Source organism: Syngnathus acus, chromosome 3, assembly GCF_901709675.1.
Source record: "Syngnathus acus chromosome 3, fSynAcu1.2, whole genome shotgun sequence".
In the NCBI taxonomy this organism is placed as follows: domain Eukaryota; kingdom Metazoa; phylum Chordata; class Actinopteri; order Syngnathiformes; family Syngnathidae; genus Syngnathus; species Syngnathus acus.
The window spans coordinates 10,088,623-10,108,683 of record NC_051089.1 but is presented as its reverse complement, the minus strand read 5'-3'; the positions used below and the strand labels follow the sequence as shown (position 1 = coordinate 10,108,683).

Genomic DNA, 20,061 nt, shown 5'->3' with positions numbered 1-20,061 from the left:
ACCCACGTGTTAGCATTATGAGCATTGAAAGAGAAATCATTTCATAGAGTGTCACTATGGCTACAAGTGATGTCAACAAAACAACCAATGGGGTTATTCCAAAAAATTCCCACAGACTCCAATCTCCCCAGCGGCAAAGCTTTTATAGTTGCAAAGGGGCTACACAGCCTTCTGTTTCTACTTCCTGGATGAGTCATGGCTAGGTTTCCCAACACCTTGGTGTATTTGGATGAAACTGTATTTATTTTGTTGAATGACAAATGGTTGTCATGAGATAATTAGAGGCTCTTCACATGAAAGGACTGAAGCATTCAGCACTGAAGTTAAAGCAGGACATAGAGGACAGAAGAGAACGCACAATAATGACTGATGAGGTAAGCGAAAAGCACCTCCCCTGTCTGTGCGGACTCGTCAGTCCTCTCGGTAGCTTTGGGCAAAGGTACAACGCTCCACTCGCTTTGGCATATTCATTTACCCCCTACCATCATAGCAATTGAACCAGCGAGTCTGGGGGATGCCACATTGATATTCACAACTCATCTCCATCCCCCAGCCACAAGCATCCCACTGGAAAAATTATTTCATTACATATATTATGCAGTCAGTGTGAGGGAGCCGGTGGACGCGCCGCATGCAGGCGCGTGGGTGAACACGGAATCTTCACTGCCTATACATGTCTGTGGCAAGAAGAGTTTTTTAAGAGTGTGTAAAAAGATGTATAACGCTTCAGGGGCCCAATGTTAATGGTACTTCGTTTACTTTGTTAGAGGGAGTGAAGACAAAATATTTATTCTCTAATGCTTTGTGTCAGTGTTATAAAAGTTTAGACGCGTTTTTATTTGACGGTTGAAGTTGCCAACAGAGTTCTCTTCGCATGCTGTGCACAATGTGTCACGCAGAGCAGAAAATGAATAATTTGCCATCCATCACATGCCAGTGGCCGTGAATATTTGAGCAGCTCAACACTGGACACTCTTGTTTGATTTGAACTGGAATCAATTTGGAAACGAAACCATTTCACCTCTGATTAAGCGCCGCTCGCTCTCTGCTGTGGCATGCTGACCTTTCCAGTCCGTCTTATGCTGCCAGGAAGGGCTGGCCAGCTGGGTGATATGCTCACCTAATTAGGCTGACTGATGTGAGTAGGCGGGGCTTGACAGTGGCTTGAAGTTGAACCCTGAGTCCGGATCACAGTAAATCCTAAAAATCAGAATTTAATGGCTAATCGTTACATAGAAAACAAGTGTCACAAGGACGTATATTCTTTGCAGGGTTCATAAAAGTCAACTTGAATGACTTTTGTAGATTCTCAGTCATCCAGGTTATGGTAAAAGTTGAACTGGGGCAACCGGTCTGTTTTTGCTTCTTCAGGATGCTTCACCTTTAACCCAAAAGGCTTCTTTAGTTCTAAATTGTAAAGTGTGATGTCTCCTTTCAAACCAGTGGTCCACCCAATCCAAATTGTTGATACGGTTGTGCTCAAAGAATCACACCTTCATTTTAGTATGCAAATGATCTGCTGATTCTGGGCTCATAGAAACTGCACTCTTATGCTGTGCCGTGTGTTTGTGTTAAGGAAGCTTGCTGTCTCAAATGTAGAGGTCATGGCACGCCTCACTACACTGAACTGCAAAAACAACATTGCTGAGTTTGCTCTCTGTGGATCTTTTCTGAATCTTTTCACTTAATTTGATTGGGCAGATTTCTGACCTTGTGCACAATACAAAGACACTTCAGAAAGATAATTAGCACTTTCAATAGATGCTATGATTTAGTGTGCTCCCTGTCTCTATAACCTGAACACATCATTCGGAAGTGCAAGTCCAATTGAATCGTTTTAAAGAAGTAAAGAGCATATTAACAAATGCATAAAAAAATAACACCATTTTCAATGCACCAGTATTTGAAGCGCTCTGGCTTCACAGCATTGCTTCAGATTGGCAGATGATTGACATGTTGATATGTTTCTGTTTATATGATTTTCATGATCTGCTTCCTGTGAGTAGCATCCACTGACACCCACATTTTCATTTAAAAAAAATGAATGAGAAATGAAATGTGGTTATTTGTTGCTTTCCTGCATACTCCCAGAGAGTCGCGGGCAAACCCAACCTAACTCGCAGATCAAGTGTGGATTCCTCTCTTCTATTTGTGCTCGTTTGGCTGCAGGGGGAAACATGCTCCACTCTGACCCGGGGGCACTCATCCAATCAGCTCGCTATCTGTTGCAAGGGCTTTCATAATAGTGACATTTTTCCACCTCGTCAATAAAGTGGTGAAAGCCACCCTCTACCCGCTACTTGACCGTTTAACTTCCCCGTGAAAAGGCTCTTTCTTTGCGTCCGTCTCCGTGTCTGGTTGAAATCAATAACAGCGGAGCAAAGCAAAGAGAACGATCCAAAGGCTGCGTTAAGCGGTGCATGGCCTCCACTGACGCGACAGAGAAGTTCCAGTCTGTCTCATTCACACTGCAGGAGCAGGACCCCGCCTCTCGTTTATACACACACACGGCGGTGACAAAAGTGACATACATTAACAGATGCAAAGCGTCTACTCTTTAACGATCATTGCTTGCCGGGATGCATTTAGCTGCAGCAGTCACACATCAGCACACATCTGTAGTGACTGACATAATAGCATCAGAGCGAGAGAGAACAAAATGTCTTCCGACGACGGCAGAATAAGAGAGCTGGGTTACGCCGAGGCCCACGACGAAAAGAGCGTTGAGCTTTGTTTGGTTATGCTGTCTGAGCTGAAATTGATTGTTGCTGGAAGCATGCACCAAAGAGCCCCTGAATTCATATGAAATGAACCTGCCCAAATGGGAAGGGCAGGTGGAGGAAAGAGCGAAGGTGAAAAAAATTGAGGGGAAAGATGATGGCTGGAGTTCAAAATGAATATACAAATAAAAAAATGGATGCATGGATGACAGTCAAGGCGATGAATCCCACGTACGGTATGTCCATACGGCATTAAAAAAAACATGGACGGGTGACAGCTAAAAAGACAGGAGGATGACAGAAAGCCACGCAACACTCCTCAAACACAAACAACAGGAGAAGGGACTCAGCTTCTTAACAGCACTGAATGACCTATGAGGTAACTAAAGCTCGACTCTTTGTAGAAGACTTACAAGAAATCTTCTCCAGGTGTCTGTCATAATCTAGTGTTACTTGTGCGTGCATTTAAAAAATATGCTAATCTGCAGACAATTAAACAATGTAACGCTCCAGGAATGTGTTAAACAATGTGATCTAAGGACAACTTTTGTACCACTGACTGGACATCTGGATGTGTGGGTAGAAGGCAGAGAGGGAGGGTGGAACCAAAATGGACAGACACACATGGCCGAAGTTGGTGTTCAACAAGAAATGGGATGGGAGAACAAGTTACATCACGCCCTAAAGTTACACTGTAATTATCTCGTCTATATAAGGAATCATATTATTCCGCATATCATCATTGAAAAAGTCATAAGCACCTCCCAAGGAATTTTTTTTTGCTCAAGTCCAACGACATAATTCAACTAAAATAAATTGCAGATTTCAGCCTACAATACTCCCCAAATGTTAGGGCAAGCGAGCTTTCATGTGAAACTTTAGAATGGACCTAAAATATGCTTGTAACCTTTCCAGGTGATCTTAAATTGACCTTCTCAACACTTTTGATTGCACACGTCCAAATATTTAATGTCAAGGAGTTGAATGGCAAAATTCATAATGGACCAATAAAATTTCAGGTTCAATTCAAAATTGTTTTTTTCTCCAATCATGGCATCATGCTGTTCACATGTTGACACCACAAAACCAAAACAAGAACTATTAATTGATTAAGAGTACATTGAATTTCAACAAGGAAGTGGCCGTGTGGATACAGTCATCAATCATGGAGACTGGAAGAGCCGCAGAAAAGCAAAGTGGACTTGTCGATTTATTGATCAAACGCCTGTTGTGAATTTGACCATTGTTCTTGTTTAAGAACAGTACGTTGCACAAAAAGTACTGAAACACCAAAAAGTTAGATAAATGCAAATGTTTCAAAAAGGTCAAATAAAGTTGACCGGTAAAAGTTAAAGTGAAGCCAGCAAGTCAGAAATGTCGTCGAGATCACAGTACAACTATACAAGATCCTTCTACTGGCTACTGAATAAATTCATTTCATACTCATTTCAAACTGGAGACAAACATTGCAAACATCACAGACATAGGCCACAGTGGGTGCGGTCATGCTGCTTATTTTGCTAACGATAGCCAATGAGTCATTTTCTTTTGCAGCAAAGTGCGAGACGAAATTATGGAGCAGTGAGGAGGACTCCTGATGGATTGATCCCACTTGACAACAGGCACATGCCGGGCTAACTTTGGCTCCCATGCACTCACTCTGATATTCATGATTTTAGGGAGATTGTATCGGACGACACGCGTAAGCAAGCTCTGGGGTGTTTTCCCAGAGAGGGAAGCCAGTGGAAACGAAAACATCGTTAAGAGTCGCCCGCAGTGTTGCTAATTTATGCAAATTAATTTCTCGGAGTGCAGTGAAAGGAGAGGGAGTGGGTGCCAAAGCTTGGCCAGCAGTCAACGTCGGGCAGTGCGCTGCTTTGGTGGTCCGGGAAGTTTCGCAGAGTGAGCCAGGGATGACTGCCAAGCCACAGTGATGAAGACTCCACACAGTGCCCCCAGCGCTCTTCTTGGCAAGGCTGGCGGCCAATCAGATCAGGGGTGGCTCTCTCGCCGAAGAATAACATGGCATGCCGGCCCTCTCGCCGCCCCGCCTCCTCTTGCCGCTGCAACGCGGCTGCCCAGAAGGATTTTCTAAACATTTTGCCAGGGGATCAATACCTGTATTGATCAACCATTGTGAGAGTGATCCGTCTAAAACCCCGAGCAGCCTGGGAGCTGGGAGGAGCGAAAGAGAGAGGCTGCAGAGAGGATGGAGAAAGAAAGAGTCTGCAGCCACAATGAAAAGGAGAAGAGGTGCGAGGGAGGAGAGGGGCAATCCGAGCGAGCGGCGGACGCAGGTCGGGATGGTGCTTTCGGACTCCGCTGCCAGGCCACTTGGATTGGGCCAAAGCCTATGGTAATTGCTTTCTCGTTAAGCGCGGGCGAGGGAGGGTGACTAATGACTACTGCGCAAAGCACGTTGCTAAGTGATAGATGAAGCAATAATACAAAGAAATGCACGGCTTTGTGTAAGAATGGAGGTGCACTTCACACCTGGGGTTGCTAATGCTTGTGATGCTTCTGATGCTTCTGGCCTGTTACGAGGCACTCTCAGGTAGATTGTTGCATGTGTGTGCTGAGCATGACTGCATGAGCCTAGAAGGAGATTAGCTTGGAAGAGTTAAGGTCAGGAGGTATTTACAATTTCTAAAACTAACAAAACCAAAGCAATTGATTTCTCTACTGTTCTTCTAACACTGTTTCTTTTGTGTCTAGAGAGAAACTCATCGCTCTGCCCCTTGAAACACATTTTGGACAAAAGGCCCAACATGTACCGAGCTGACATCTTCAACTGAAACACTAACACCAGAATGGGAAATATTGGGGGGGGGGGGAATCAATAGACTGTGTCCTGGATACAAACAGCAAGAAGGAACAAAAAGATTAGGTGGCAAATCAAATTTTCATTTTAAGCCCATGCAAGCAAGTCAGTGTTTTGGGACTTTTATGGATGCATCCAACATGGAATACAGGGATGTTTTTCTACTTCCGAGTTTGTGGGGAATACAGCTTTTTTTTTGTTTTTGTTTGCTGGATTGAGTGAACTGCTCAACAAAGGCAATGAGCGTCAATGAAAGGCCTTGAGCTGGACCTAAAGGAGTGTTTCCAAAAGCCTCTGGGATGCCTCCCACCCACCCCAAATGCTAAACCAAAATCAAGTTTCTATTGATTGGTTTTAAATGTCATGTCCTTGTGCATAATTGAGGATTTGAGAGAGACATCATTCCAAGCAGTCCAAATTTTGCTGGAAGACCTTGCTGCCAATGCAACTGGAGCTGTGGTGTGGGAAAGCTGATTTTGAATGAAAATAAAGAATACTGTCCACCATAGATATTGTAAACACGTGTGCCTTATTTAAACAGGAAGTTCATGTGGCAAGAGAAAATGAGGGCAGGTGGTCAGCTGTTAAGTTATTTTAAGTTCCCGGATCATCTCATGACATTCTCACACATGTAGCTAAATATAAAGATATTTAGAACTGTGAGTATGATGGAGTTCTATAATCTTGTAAATTACAAAAACAAATACATTACATTGAACTGTATTTAATTATGGGCAGCATATGAGAGTGTTGTTTAAAAGTTGCCATATTCTGATATTTCCCAACACGTCAATAGCTGCTGAGTTAAAACACTAATGCTATAACTCCAGTAGTGTCTAATTCCTCCCTACTTGCATCAGTGCTTCCCGATATAATAAAAAAGCTTCATTTCAAGGTGAAAAATGCTATTAATTCTTTTCACCTCGCACATTTGATTCATGTGCTTTTAAAGCAGCCGCGTCTTGTTTATTTTCATCCCTTCCGTTTGATTTGGCTCTCGAATAAAACCAACTCTTGGATGGGTGCCAAACAGTAAATGAGTATCTTCATTAGACACATAACATCCAAATTAGCATTCAATTAACAGGCCAGTCAACCTCATCTAATCAAGCAATTAGCCCTTGCATGTTGACAGAAAAGCTAACAAAAGCGCACAAGTCCCGTGGGAAAGCGCCCAAACACCGCAGAGGAGATGCGGTGGGAGTGAGGCACTCGTTCCAGAAAGACTGGAGGGAGACGAGGAAGTGGAAAAGGATCTTTTTAAGGAAATGCACTGACATCACGTCCTGCTCAAGCAAGACATCCTTAAGGAAATGAATGGATTCAGCTAATTAGCTGTGTCTCAGTCACAAGTTTGAACTTGATGAAATGATCTGAGTAGCAGTGGGAATTTCATTATTCTTAATCCACTTAATCAGTTTCTTTAATTCGTCAGTGGGTTTTGTACAATTGATCGAAATTTGTATGGCCGTCAAAAATATAATAAATAAATAATAAATATTATATAATTACATATATATTGTATATATATATATATATATATATATATATATATATACACACATATAATATACATACATATGACATTTTATTTCATCTGCTACTTAGTATATAGAACGTACCTTTTGATCACAGACGTTTGCAGGCTATTCAAACGACTACCTCACGGAAGGCAAAACCTACGGGAGAAACAAATGCTGCATTTCAGAAGGAAACAGATAGGATACGACTGTATATTTTCCAAGCAGAGATATCTTGTCTGATGTTCCTCGTTAGAATAAACGCTCACCAATGACCTCTTTTTCTTTCAACTCTCGCTGCCCTAACATCTAAAGGTCTGGTGTCTTATGGTGCGCCAGTCCTGAACGCAGTGGAGAATCCCATTAATGCAAAAAGTAAATGTCGGAACAAGGCCATCTAATTGTGTCATGACTAATTCATGTTTATTAATGCGGTGATGTAAGATGGCCGCTAAAAGTGGGCAAGGCTTGTCTGGAGTTGTCATGTAAGGCTAATTCTTGGCGGATGAGGTCTGCAGGCAATATGGGCCGCATATGGCGGCTGTGGGGCATCTGGCGCGTGTCGTGACAGTGCCAAGTGGTCTGTGAGTTAAACATGGAGGCAGTGGGGGTGACTGATGCTGCTGGTGTCTTCCATTGGCCCCGTGCCAGTCCCCCGTCGCCCCCTCACTACAAGTCCCCAGTGCCCCAGCCCCTCACTACTCCAGAGCCTCTGGGCAAGTGCTCTGTTATTGTTTTCACTGGTAAGCAATTAGCAGCACTTAAGGTTTATTTAGTCATGCTCTAATGTGCGCTAATTAGCTAGGGGCCCAAACAAGCCCCCTTCATCGCGTCACCTTGCCGCCTGCGATGGCGGCAGACTGTGAGGGAATGCAATGGAGGTTAAGGGAGGGGGCCGAGGCGGAGCAGATTACATGAGCGCTAGTGCATCAGCACTTTTTTTTATTTTTTTTTTAAGAGATCTTCAGGGGCCTGTTGGCTGAACACAGTGCAAGAGGAAAGGGCAAATACAGCCCAGTTACACTTTTATAGAATGCTTTGTGGAAAAACACCCCTGACGCGGTCTGTGTCCTGCCAGCTCCGTTTGTCATTTGGCCCAAGGGGCTCCGGTGGCCAGTCACATGACCACTGGAATGACCTTAAAGGGCAACTGGAAGCCACTCCCACAAGCTGGACTGCTCTTTGGAGGAGGCTGTTTGGGTGAGTGCATAATGCGAGATGCATATGGCCCTCAGGGTGCCATCAAGTGAAAATAAAAGAGGGGGGGTACACAAGAAACCAGGTCAAAGAGATTATTCACAAGCTTCTAAGCAAACAAATGAAAGACAAAGAAAATGATAAATGATCTCATGTTGTTGGTATGTAATGCTTTAGGGGATTTCCACACAATATCCACTAATATTAATTATTTTTGTGTCATAGATTTGTTATACATGTCACAGCATCCTTTATTAAGACAGAGGGATTTTGTGATTAGAGTCGTATTAGTTTGGGTTTTGTGTCTGATGCTTTTGGCAATTTACCCTACAATTTGCTTTGGTTATTTAAGTTTATTGCCTCTTTCTGCTCTGAACGTTGGCCAAGAAATATATGATTTGGAATTTTTAAGTGGTGAACAATCCAACAATTCAAGATGCTTATTGATAGTCCCAGTAGCTTGCATTCTAAAATCAAGTTTGATTAGGTTCTAAGGACCAGTTCAGTTGTATTTACAAAAAGTATAATGGGAAAGCAACCAAACAGTGCGAAATCAGGGTGCTTTGGGGTATGATTCCTTCCACGGGTTGCCAACGCACACACGAGAAGGAGCAACATACTTTAATTGAAGTGTGACAACAAAAGTTTCATTTTTTTACATTCAATTTAATTATCTTTCTCTCTGGTTGTCCCATTGCTATTCGTGAAGCGCTTTGTTACAGCTGCAGCTATTGTAAAATGCGTCATATAAATAAAGTTTTGTATGGTACTGTATGTTTCTACAAAATGCAATCTCAGACTGTTACTATTTTCATGAAAAGATACCGTTTTTTTAAGGGGGCTGTAACAGATTAATGACATTTCCATTCATTTAGATGAGGAAAGATGATTTGAAGTACTAAATATTTTGAGATACGAGTGTCGCAGAAGAAATTAAATTCTGTGTAAAGTCGAGCAGGATTAGTGTGTGCTGCATTATAATTCATACTATCTACTTGAAGCAGAAATACATTTTTCTGTGGCCAATGTTATAATAGCTGTGAGCAGATGGAGGTCAAATGCAGGTTCAACTGCCAAGTGCACAGCCTATACATATGCATATAGAAAAGTCATCAATCTTTGTAGGATGAAGCAATATGGAGAGAAGTGAGCAGCTAAAAAATAAAGACAGAAAAAAATTGCTGATGCAAGATTTTATCAGCGACTGTGAGATGCTCTCTAATCATTGCACCAATGTGCGCCTTCCTTAACTGTTGCCTAAAATTGCTGAGCGGTTGAGAGGAACGGAGCTGTAAATGAAATATCGCTGTCCATTTTATCTTAGGGAAAGAGCGAGTGATGCTCAAAACCAATCAGAATCTTACAGACTAACCCTTGACCTTTTTCCATCTCAATATGACAAGCATTATCTTGTAGAAAATTAGAAGTGTCTTGCTATTGTTCGCAGGCAGAAGCAGGTGCGGGTTATTTCAAGATAATACGCCTTGGCGTTCGCTACAAAGGCCCACCATGTACAAAGAAGAAATATTCCTCCTTGAGTCATGTGACTGCATTCATGCACATACATGTAAAGCGATTCATCTTGATTATTTGTGACTACTGTATCTCTCATATTATGAACTGGTGAACCATTTGTTGGGCAAGCAGGATTCTCTAAATGTGGAATATAAGTCTCGAAGCGGCAGCTATCGCGATGGCAGATGGGGAAAACCACATTTGTGAGTCCTTCCGATCATTAAAAGGCTTGAACGGTTACAAGTTTAGGTTATGGGGTTTATTTTTTTTACTCTTAAATGGCTTAACCTTTGAGACAAGCATACTAGCAAGATCACCCAGGTTGTTTAAAATTGTTGTGACAGTAGTTTGCAGTGGTGGAAAACTGCAGTTCATCATAGTGAGTCTCCAACATACTGCCCCTCTCACCTCATGTTGCTGAATATGGTGACTGAATAAATGAAATGATAAATAAGGTAAATAAATATGAAGAAGCACCTGTCAAGATGATACGGTGCAGTTCTACACCACGGCAAACCACAACTATATGAACATATGTAATGTTCATATCTTTCTGTCAAAACTGAGCATTAATAACAACGTAAGGGCAGAATTATGTATTACTGCACTTGTGTTGAGAAATAGTATACGTTAAAGGGGATTATTTATTGCTAAAATTGGGCACCAAAATTAATGTTAAATATATATTCAGAATGTTAATGCGGACCACCGAGGCATAGTAAGAAACTGATCATGAATTTGAAGAAGCTAGCAGACATGCAAATTTCTTCCTGTCCTCAAACAGCAGGAACTTAGTAGTTCCATCCAACATGTGTCGACAGTGGGCTACGCTTCCAAAATAAGTGAATATATTAACATTTTTGTTCTCTTTCTGCACCTTTAGCATGTGTTATTATCTATTATGCTGCATGTGTAATGTTACAGCGGGTCACGGGCTCGTCCTGTTTTAAATGTTATATTTCCATGATTGGTTCATTTTTGCCATTTCCTGTTCATTGTAGGGGAGCTGGCTTCATTGTCTGAGGCTGGATTCTGCTGGGCCCTCGGAGGGGCCATCCCCAGGGAGCACTGCATCTTTTATTAATCAGGGGCGCTGCGCTGCAGTCCTGCTTATCTAATTTAGCAGCCCGCCTCAGCTTCAGCTACGTCGGCCTCGGTCTGGAAAGGAGGAGCTGGCTGGGGTGTGGGGTGCCGTTGGTTGGAGATTGGATGGGGGTTGGGGTGCCGCCTTTATTTATTTTTTATTTTCTATTTTTTTGCTTTCGTATTGTGGGTGATGCTCTGGTATTGGGGGAGGTTGCAGCGGCAGGCTCGTGACTTATCAGACACCTCGTCACCAAGTTTTAGGAATGAATCACAATACAGCAAATTACCTGCTGCTGACAAGAAAAATGAACACTCGCCTCATATGGTAAAAGAAAAAAATAGGATTGTCAGAAAGAGGTGACACATTGATTGCTTAGTATGCACATGTAGAAGGCTGGGGTTCACAGGCAACCTCCATCTATATATGTAGGAGTGGTTCACTAGGGCACATGGTGAGCTAGCGGGTGAAAATTTGAAACGCCATGTTAGATTGGAGCCACTTTCTTACGTCGTGATATTGTCGCATGGCTGTCTGTGCTGAACGTCCATGAACCCGCCAATGAACAGAAGGCAATTTGGAGTTCAGTTCACCATGTACTGATAGTAAACAGAACACGCGCGTGCACCCCGCCCCATTTGCCCTCCCCCACTCTTTCTCATCTGTGTCATAGCGCAGATGAATCAGTGTCGCCGGTGTTGAGAGCACTTACTGTCAACCCTGGCGCCCCGGGCTATGCCACTGATGGACACAAACTATAAAATATCAGCCCCCTGGGGAGACATTGCTCAAACGCTGGCCCACAGCCCCGAAGGGGTGTGAGCTGGTCAGTATGCGTGTTAGTGAGAGTGTGTTGGCTGAGCAATAGGGCGATGTATTTGACTGTGCTTTGGCTGCTATCCCCTAAAAATGGCCATGTGTGTCCACCCATGTGGAGCATTTGCATTAAGACCAAGTGAACCTAGAGAAACGCAGGCTTCCGCGAAGACCAAAGTGGTAGATTCCACCCTCCCGGCTTATCCGTCAAATTGTTCAGACAAAACAAACAAAAATAATAATCTTGTGCTCAGTACACAACTCAGTTGTGTATCAAGTCATTGCAGTAGTGAACAAAGCACATGCCAACTACCACATTGCTGAAGATGGTCTTCCTGTTTTGAGCTGTGCAAGTATCTCACACTTTATGGAGGAAGTGGAAAACAAACACGCGACAAGCTCATTCTCAGCTGCCAATGGCCACAACTCACATCGATTCGTTTAAGATACAGACAGTCAATTCTAAACTCTCATTCACTGACACCCATGTCACTCACTAGGCCAGACCTTGCCTTTTAAAACCATAAACACTCAATCACAGACACTCCAGTAAATGTGAGCGACCCCATGGCGTCATTGTTTTTGTAGGATGGAACCTAGGGCCACAAAAACAAAACCCAGCAAGGACCCCAAAATAGAACCCTGTGGAACACCATACGATAGAGGGGCAGAGCGGTAATCAAATAATGATGTAATCGGTAGGAATATGAGGTACTAAAAATATTTGTAAACTGGGGAGTGGCCCACTTCATAGATTTGCCGATTAAAAAAAAATCTAGATCTGCAGCTTTCTATGTACATCAAAAATGTCCTCTCTCTCTCTAGTGCTCTAGAGAGGCTCAAGATATTTATTTGCCATTTCGATACCAGAGCACAGTTATCCATGGGGACTTACTGACAAATTCCATGAGTCTTTATGAGCTTAGACTAAAACTGCAAGCATCCAAGTGGAATCAATCAATAAAATCAATAGCTCTGTCTGTCATGTCCTATTTTAGCTATTACATCTTTTAACCTCCTTTTCCACCTAGTCTTGAGTTTGCACGGTTTAAAAATAAAACTGGTAGATGTTAAAACACAAACAGCAGAGGCGACACGCAGCCTCTGCCTCCAAAGGTCACTGGCTGCAAGGTCGCCGCTTTACAGACATATTTATGCATGAAGTCGACATAATAATTATTAAGACTTCACCAAGGCTTAGACAGTGGGAGATGAAACATTCTTGAGAGCAGAGGCGAGGAAAAACTCCATTTACACAAATATAGACGTCTCTAAACATTGCTTACTATTCTTCCAGGTATTGACTATTCAATTAGACTGTCTGCAGCTGCTTGATTGGTCTAATATAAGTATATTAACAAGGATCCTTTGAGATTCAAGGACAAAGGCACTCATAGGAACATAACACTGTATGCAATAAGTACCTCGTGTGTTGTACCTTTGAACAAAAGACAGCCAGGAAAAACTAGAGGAACATCCACTATAATAAGTGTTATAGTTACTCTTGTATTGGGAAAGAAATAAGGATGTTTTTCATCACACATCCTGTGAGGTAATATTTGCTTGCATTATACTGAGAAATGTTTCTGATATTTTGGTTACTCTTACTACTGTTGCACTTTAAATGTTCATTGTGTCTCAGTATGTGTATAGCAAAGATCATTTTTATAAAGGAATAACTATTCCTAAAGCAAATAATGTTTTATTGCAAGAATAACAACACAACCCATGCGCATGTACGTAACTACTATATACATCGTATGTACTTTATGTGAAGTGGCCAAAAATCAACGATCCTAATGTAACAGCTTTAAAGGAAATCTAATAGAATGAATTGGGGCTGAAAAGAAGCAGGCCTGATTACATGAACTTGTACCAGCCAAGATGCATGAGGTCTCGCTGCTGTAGTCTAGGTAACGCAATCTGTTTTTCACCCCCTAAACAATACATCTTTAGCATTGCATGATATAATGCTCACGCTCAATGTACTTCCATTTGAAGGCTGAAGGGGTATTGCGGACCCTGAGAGTCACTTAAGTGAAGCACTCGCCTGCCAGGCCTGCCACCACACACTAAAATTCATCTATAATTTGTGACGAGTGTAATGCCATCTCCACTTTATGATGATGTGATATTCTTCACCTCCGCCAGAGCCAGTGAGGCCAAGAGCTGGCAGTCTTATAATGAGGTGCCTTAAGAGTTCAGCTTAGAGGAAGGCAAGGTGGAGAGAAGATGGCTGATGATGGCCACATTAACAAGTGGATGTAAAAAGTAACCCTTGTTCGAATGCCAGGTTTTTGTGTTTAAAAAATATAATTATGATTTTAAAAATTACAATTAATGTGACCTGTAACCGGTATAACTCATCATGGTTTAGGGAGGCTGGAACTGGGGCATTAAACAGGGTGGATGATTCTGAGCAGGTTGAAATGCGATACTTTAGCAAGAGTACGTCACTTCCTGAGAAGCGCTGTCACCGTAAGTTGACATGGCAACTGTCAGCACAGATCCACCCATGGGACAAAATGATGAACCATTGTTGAAGAATATTTCACACCTTGCAAGATGAAACTTAAATTGAAGCATCATTCATACTACACGCACAGCTTTTCAGGCATTATTCCGTCAATTTTCGACATGTTTGTTGGTGTGATTACTGTTGGAGGGTAATATATCAACTGCTAATATTTCCCAAGATACAGGACTGAGCAAAAGTCTTAAGAAATCATTAGATTGTTTTGGCAATGCTATAATGAATGTCACTAAGTAAAGAGCAGATATCCGCCAATGCCAAACGGTTAACTCCTTCACTGCCGTGGACGGTTATATTCATCGACCGGAATGTGTGGCATAAACTGTGCATGTTTCACAATAGGTAATAGAAAATATGTGTTGCGACCATGAGCAAAGACGATGCAATTATGCCTTGTATTTTTGGTGAAACCAATCCATCTTGGCAAAATATTTTTGTGACTAATCCCTCAAAGATATGACTCTATGTTCTCAGTCTAATGAGACTGTCCAAATAAAAACAGCAAGCCATTAAATGTTTGCCTGGTGCCAGAGACCCGGTCACTTGATAAAGGAGAGATGAAATCCGGGTTTGTCTGAGGATTATGTCCACCAAGGAGCTCTAGCAAGGAAAATCTAATTTGCTGTGTGCATTGCTGTGTGCTTACATTGGATGTTAAATAAGTAAATAACAACACTTTTTCAAGCCATTTAATTTTTAAAGTCTGTAGTTTGGGCTGCCTTTTAATCTGCACTTATTATTGTTATTGAAATATCACATTTAGCTCAAGGATGAATAATAAATAAGATATAATTACCAACTTCAATGAGCTGACGGCTTGACTGGGCGAGAGGAGAGGCCACCCCCCTTTCCCCTTCGCTCTCTCTCGCACGCTTTAATTTGATCTTTGTAATTAGTTTCTCTGATGGATCTGGGAGGTCTGTGGCATCCTCTGCCATGTTCATTAGTGTTCTTGTAGGAGGGTGCAATTATAAAAAAAAAAAATCCACTTTCTCCTCCACATGTCATAGCACCCATACATGTGATCTGTTCAAAAGCAGCAAAAGCTCAATCATCCTAATCATCTTTTCCCATTGAAATGAATTGAAATGTCATTAATATGTTCAAGGTTCTCAGAAAAACCAATACAAATGCTTGTGATATGTTCTAAAATAGTACTCAGGTTTATAAAACATACAATATAGTGTTAATTTAAAATGTTGCATAGAACGTAAAGAATTGAACCGTCTGTGCCTCATGATTCATTCATTGTGACACCTTCTGGTGTCCGCAACTTGGCCAACGAGCGGCGGTAGAATACACAAATGAAGACTTTCACCACTACTGTCAGCGCGTCAGTGAACTTCTGCAAATTGATAATTTTTGCAGAGGATAAAGAATAGATGACATTGAGTATTTTATTATTCATCAACGTGTTGATGCACCTTTTGTGTTTGAGTGTTTCTGCTTAACTCATCGCCTGTATTACTGCAATTACTGATGTTCTCTATTTCCCATCCATGGTATTTAGCATAACGTGCTAGCATTACGGTAAGGGATGTTGTGTGTTTCTTTTCAAAAATACACAACGTATAAATCCCTTTTCTTCATGTTGAGTTTGATAGTAAACTTCAACTGGGAGTTGGACTAAAGATCTTGAAGCCTCATTTGAAGAACTGTTCACCGTCTGCCAAACAAGCAGAAATAGTTGTATCACAACAATTATATTTATTACTACAGTTACACTATCTTTGCCATTTTAAAACAAGCCAAACTCTGCGAAGCTGGACATGGTTACAGTTGATCACAAGTCTGTTTTAGACGCAAGCATCAACAATACGCACATATACCCCAAATACAATATGCAGCTCTATAATATTCAGCACCCCAACACCACCAATCCACCCCACCCCTTTTTTTCCTCCCCTCCCTCCAATGGCCAGGCTACACGAGACATCTCTCCCTAATCAGCAGCCTTGTCTCGCTCAGACCGGTTGCCATAGTAATACGCTGGCTGGTCGACATGGCAACCACTCTGAGGTCCACTATTAAATGAAAAAAAAAAAAGAGGTAGACAGCAGGGCCAGGGAGAGGTGGTCCAAGATGGGGGAAGGGTTTTTTTGGGGGGTAGGAGGGAAAATGAAAAAGGGGGGATGAGCAAAGAAAAATGAGGAAAGCGACACAGGCAAGGAGGGGCGAGAGCTGCTGCACTAGTAGTTCGGCGTGCCATGCCTATTGCATTGTGTGCTACTAAAAGCTAGGGCTATACACAACAATGCCATTAAGCTAATGCATGACGTCAGTTACTTAATGCCTTACGAATTTATATACATGAAACATGCTTGCACAGCCCGATCCAATCTGGATAAAGGATCATAAACTAATATCATGTTTTAAGAGCTACTTATGTGATCATCGCCATTCCACATCAGACACGTTAAAAAACATGTAATAAAAAATTAATATTTATAAAGGCTAACGATTTTATAGACTGCAGATGTGTCATTGAAATCAGGGAAGGAAGGAATGTAAAAACGCTGCTGCCAAAATGGTCCGTTTTATGATAGGACGAAATGAAGGCGCGCCGGTGTTATTTTTCCAAGGGTCTCGCAGCTGGCAGCATCCCACACGTGTTCCACTTGATATGTCACTTTAGGTGAAATATGTAAAATGGATGCAATTCCCAGATCCAGCGCATACCGGATGCTTCCTGGAGACGTATTGTCATCACCGCAGCACTCGTTCACAACTAAAGTGACATTTTGCCGGGGCTCACACATGCGTCTCCGCTGTGATCTCCCTCAATCACTCTTAGCTCACTGCCTCCATCTTCATTTCTTATTTGCGCCTCACCTCTATCTTGGCGCCGTCTACAGCTTTTTATCACAGCCACTAGCTCCCTTTGACCACTTCTCTCTGTCCAATGTATGACTCTTTAATGAATAAAATGTCAGTCCATCAAGATGCCACCACAAAATAGCATTTGTTGCCTCGCGGGTCAAATTCCTCCATGAATTGGAGCTCTTGCTCGCCTTTCTGCAGCTCCCCCCAAAGCAGCTTAGGAAAGATAGCTAATTGCATGTCCACATTGTGCCTTCAGTCCCCGCTTCCCTTGTGCACCATTCACAGGCAATTAAAGTGAGCTTAAACAGAGTAAGAAAATGCGTCATCCTCTTAATGCAATTAAGAAAGTGTGCACAAAACATTACCGTTATTCTCTGAAGCACAAAAACAGCAATGCACAAATGGAACACATGGGAGGACAGTGTCACTTATCAACAGACCAACTTGGGTTCATCTGAAGGTAATTTCCACTGTTTTCAATCACCTTTCCGTTATGAAATGATGAAATTCTGCAAAATTGGCCTTGGCTGAGGTCAGTACTACTTTTGCAATTTTTTTATTTAATATATTTTCAATCTCAGTATAATAGCATCATCGGCCAAGATAAATATCATTTTTAGGAGGTTGACATTCACAAGAGGCACATTTTAATATATTGCGATAAAAGCCAATTCTTTACCACTTATCATGATTTTAATTGCAAATCTTATTTAATACCCTAAGTAATTTTAGAAGCGCCTCAGAAAAGACCCTGCCTGATTGAGGATGGGGAGATGATGGGAAAACAAGTCAAATTATGGTTACAAAGTGTTTTCCCTTTCCTTGGCTGGCTACAAATATGCGACAGAAGCTCACCGAATGCAGAAAATTACACAGAAAGAGTAGCAAGAAGAGACAGTGACTGTTTAATGGCGAAATAAGTGTACAGTAAAAAAAAAATCTGTATATATTGTATATCACTTGCAAGTGACTACACCCTCTCTACTGTTGTAAATTATGTTCTTTTTTTCACTATATGTGAGCTATTTGTGTTGATTTTCATTGTTGCAAGAACATACATGCAGAGACTACTCACAGATTCATTATGATGGATGCCTTGATTTAAGTGGAGGCTTTTGCCACCTTTGCTGCCCCTCCCCTACCTCAGCCCAAACACAAGAACAACCATTTCCGGCACCAAATGTAAAGTCCAACTGCCTTCCAAATCTCTCCCAATTATAAAAGGTCCTTGAGTTGCTGTTTTGCCCCCTCTCTAGCTCCTGTCTGATTACTGCGCCACAGGCAATCAGCCCCAGAGCACACACGACCAAGGGGACTATAGGGGTGTGTTGGCGTTGGTGGGGGGTATCAAATCCAAAACACTGCAAAAAAAAAAAAAAAAAAAAATCTAAAAGCGGACTTGTGGACCGCAATTACAGGACATCGAGCTCGGCCTCGGCTCGAGCACTCAAGAGCGGCTGTGATTTCCGACAGAAAAGCTCATTAGTTTTTATTGGAGGAAATAGAAGCTAGGTGACTTAAAATGGCAGAGGTAATGTTTCGGGGAGGGGGGACTCATTTTGACCCCATTGCGGGGACACACTGAAGTCGTAGTGCACACTACGGCTGAACGATTTCGGGAAAAGATTGAATTGTGATCGTTCTGACGGATTTCTATTTGAATCATAATCAATTCTTTTTTTAGGGCAATACCGCCCAAAGACTGCTGGGATAGGCTTCAGCATGCCCGCGACTCTCGTGAGGATAAGCAATTTGGATGATGAATAAATGAATGAATATTCAAACTGTATTTACAGTAACATTTACAAATAAACAAAGATTACATCATACGATTAAAATGTACACATGTAGTGAAATAAATTTAAAAAACACAAACTTTAGCAAATGACATCCTCACAACATTCACAATGGCGCTCAATTCAACATTAAATTCAGTTTTTAACAACTAGAAACACATGGAGTCTTTAAAACCCCAACAGTCGACGGCACTGGAAGCATTTATTTAAATAAATAAAAAAACACATGCATAATTTTTTTCCAGGTTTTTCACGTACGTTCTTTGCTGATTGGTATTTTTGAACTGTCTGCTCAGATATGCACATTAATGCCACTCGCCACCACACCAATGGCTCTGGTTTGCCAACCTAGGACATTTGGGCAGAACAAATGTTCTATTAAGTAAGATCTATTTTATCCTCGGGTCCGTATGCCTATCAGCGGACACGTGCATCAACACAACAGTCGGACGTGCAAAAACATTGTGAGCGAGCACTGCGGCGGTGTGTTTGCTCGACTCTCCGTAATGACTGCCTGCAGATTTCTCGTCACGAGTGTGTGAGTCCGAGGCTCCGAGAGGACGAGTGAAGTAGGCGACCATGTTTGCTTTGGTGGGGGGGGCGGCAGTCTGTGTACCGTGTGGCGTGTGACGTTATTTCAGAGCGTGTAACCTATGATGTGCCGCCAGCCGTACTAGCACATTTGTGTGCTTTTCACAACCAGAGGAAATATTTTAAATCAACTATTATTTTGTGCCTCTGATGCAGCATCTTGGTCACTTAGGTGTACACAACGCAATTATTCTTTTTAGGAAGGCATAGTCAATTAATTCATCCATTAATTTGATCCGTTCTGAGTGTGTGTTTATCTTCATTGTGTTTGCAGCTCATACTCTCCATTCCTAATCTGTATTCAGGGCAGGTGAGCTCCAGCACGGACCCACAGCTCAGTAACTAATGGAGGGGCTGATGGGAGCCTGATGACAACCACAGGGCCATTTATACGCACGCGCACGCACGCACGCACGCACGCACGCACGCACGCACTGTGGACATTTACAATCCTACAAACATGATGGTCATTTCCAAGCACATCCCCAGATAAGTAAATTACATTGACCATTTAATATTTGGTGTGCGTGTTTGTATACGTGTGTACATGCACGAGTGTGTGTGTTCCGTTAGCATTCTGAAGTCACAGTGACACCCTTGTTGCACCAAGTGCGACTGGTCAAGTTGAGTTCTAGTGTAGACACA

General features: G+C 42.1%; 1 protein-coding gene and 1 long non-coding RNA gene across 3 annotated transcripts in view; one reads left to right on the top strand and one right to left on the bottom strand.

Annotated features, from left to right (window-relative positions):
* The window catches only part of zfhx3 (zinc finger homeobox 3), a 217,061-nt gene that overhangs the window by 156,777 nt on the left and 40,223 nt on the right, over nt 1–20,061 (bottom strand). For both annotated transcript variants that reach the window (XM_037247285.1, XM_037247283.1), the window contains exon 3: nt 7,164–7,220. The gene's annotated coding sequence lies outside the window, so the exon portion shown is untranslated. The remainder of the gene's footprint in view (nt 1–7,163; nt 7,221–20,061) is intronic.
* Nucleotides 335–6,049, top strand: LOC119120412. The gene is made up of 2 exons (XR_005097508.1): nt 335–5,076; nt 5,436–6,049. It is a non-coding gene; the product is annotated as an uncharacterized LOC119120412 (long non-coding RNA).